The sequence below is a fragment of the Nomascus leucogenys genome, chromosome 8 (assembly GCF_006542625.1).
Source record: "Nomascus leucogenys isolate Asia chromosome 8, Asia_NLE_v1, whole genome shotgun sequence".
NCBI classification, from domain to species: Eukaryota; Metazoa; Chordata; class Mammalia; order Primates; family Hylobatidae; genus Nomascus; species Nomascus leucogenys.
The window spans coordinates 82,114,773-82,117,428 of record NC_044388.1 but is presented as its reverse complement, the minus strand read 5'-3'; the positions used below and the strand labels follow the sequence as shown (position 1 = coordinate 82,117,428).

Below are 2,656 nucleotides of genomic sequence, written 5' to 3'. Positions count from 1 at the left end.
AGTCTTGTTCTGTCACCCAGGCTGGAGTGCAGTGGCCCGATCTCGGCTCACTGCAATCTCTGCCTCCTGGGTTCAAGCGATTCTCCTGCCTCAGCCCCTCAAGTAGCTGGGACAACAGGTGCCCACCACCACGCCCAGCTAATTTTTGTATTTTTAGTAGATACAAGGGTTCATCACGTTGGCCTGCCTGGTCTCGAACTCCTGACCTCAGGTAGTCTGCCCACTTCGGCCTCCCAAAGTGCTGGGATTACAGGGGTGAGCCACTGCACCTGGCTGGTTTCTTCTTCTGCTATTTTCTCCCTACACCGTGGTAGTCCACGTTTATTCTGTCCATTGTAACACAAGTGAACAGAATTCTTGAGATGCAGCCTAGTCCTACTAACTAATAAAATTTCTTAATTCTTAATTCTCTTCATCTCCACAAATGGGATTCTTAATTCTCCACAAATGGGACTGTAATCCATTACCTATAATTCCATTTGCATTTTCACCTAACCTCCACACTTGCTAAACACTTATTTTAGCAAAATGAGGCATAACAAATAAAATATTTGCTTTTCTACCAAATTATGTTTAAATTATGCACACATTTAATTCTTAACATCTCTTCCAAAAGTACAGCTGAAGCAGCCTTAGATGGAATGGAAGTGACCAGTACTTCATTTATGTGCAATGCACATCTAACCCATATGTATCTAACTAGGTTTCAGGCTCAGCTTCCAATCTAGGTCATGAAGGTATGCACGGCCTCCCTAACTTTCCCCATCATCTCATGGGTCCACTTTGTTACCATCAGTCACCTGTCATGTGGGTTCTACTGATGTGATCTGTCCTCCTCAGCTTTATAGGTTACATTTTTTCCTATAATCGACTTACATTTAGGGGAAAGGAAAAGTCAGAGGAAGCAGGTATATTGAAAGCTTGCTTATCTTTACAGCAGCTGCTGAAACAGCTGAAGTAGAAAACACTAGCTTCTTTCTCAAGAGCTTTTATTTAAAATAATATCACTGTACATATAAAATAGTGAAAGCATTAGAAATATGATACTCTTAAGACCTGATCTACATTTTCCTAGTTCAATGAAAAGAGAATGGGATTATCATATGGAAGACAGCCAAAGGCACAGATAATACAAAATAACAAATTTAAGTTACCAAACATATACATTTTCACTTGTAATACATTTTGGGGTTTTTTGGTTGTTGTAGTTTCTTTTTTATGAAAAGAGTTAACAATTTTTTTTTCACATTTCACAATACAAATACAAACTACTTTTTTTGGTCCCACTTCTCCCTTCCAAAACTATTCTCTCTTTGATAAGAAAAGAGAGAAAGTCTTCCTTATCGTGCTGTTATGAAAACACCCAGAGTCACAGCACCATGGTCTCCTAGTGAAGTAGAACAAGTAATATAAACCTGATACACAAGGCCTCTGCACTATCCTTAACCATCTGGTCAAGTCATTCTAGGCCAAGCAGGCACCATCATGGGACAGGCGGGAGGCCTCATCATTGACATGTGACCTCCCATGAGTGGCTTCATTCCAGGAGCAAGTCCCACTGGCATCATCCCATGAAAAGGAGGGCCCATCATTGGCATCATGGCAGGGCTCCCATATGGGGTGCTGGTATTATACTTGGGCAAAGAGGACCTGGAAGGCTGGGGGGAGGGGGTATCATTGCCCCTGCAGAGGAGGAGCAGAGAATAGAGTAGGAGGTATCTTTCCTGATTGAAATGCAGCCATTGTTTAGTCAATCAGGTTCTGAGTCTGTTCTTCTATCCATTTCTGGTAGTAGTCTTTCACATTCTCTTTGTGTTTCCTACCACTGAAGTGGGCTTTTCTCACGGATGGAGAATCATGGGAGAGCTACGTATTGCAGTAGACACAATAAGTCTTGGGCATGTTGCTCTGAAGGAGGTTGGCCACTCCATTCCACAACGCCTGGAGATGACCTTGTAATACATTTTTCAAACTGACAGTATAACGTGGAAATAGTGGTAAAATGTTTGGAAAAAAAAAAACACAACATTTTATTCCAGGAATTCTCTGACCATACTATCATGTCTTTCTAGAACTTTTCATCCCTACTCTGATTATACCTGTTCTTTGATCTTCATAAGATCTTCAGCAACTTGTATACTTCATTTTACCCTAGTCTTCTGTTTTGTATCATCCTTTCCTGTTTCATTTTCTTCCCTTTCCTGCCCAGGTCCCATTCTTATCATTTCAACTACTTTCTACCCAGAAAACCCAGCTTCCTTATCTCTTTTACCCACTTCTATTAACCCTGTCTTATAAATCTCCAACCCTGGATTGACCCAAACATATCCATCTTCTTCCATGCTACCCACTGGTAGCCAAGTGTCAGAGAAATACACACAGCTAGGTGGACTGGTGCTACTACTATACATTTAGGATTTCCAGTCTCATCTGGGTCCTCAGTGCTTCTAGCCATCTGTATCTGTGTCTCTGGTCAGTTACCCTTTTCCCCTCTTCTCCATGATAGGTCCAAATTTTTGCCATTCTTCTCACGCTCCCTAGCCTATCCTAAGTACCCCTACTTTCTTTAACTGATAAAATGGAGATGACCAGGGATGAGCTTCCTCAGTTCCCACTCCCCACTCACAAGCTTATCCACATCTCTGTGTTCCTTCCC

General features: G+C 41.8%; 1 pseudogene; it reads right to left on the bottom strand.

Annotated features, from left to right (window-relative positions):
• Nucleotides 1–1,442: 1,442 nt before the first annotated feature.
• Nucleotides 1,443–1,902, bottom strand: LOC115836415 (annotated as a pseudogene).
• Between the last annotated feature and the right edge of the window lie 754 nt (nt 1,903–2,656).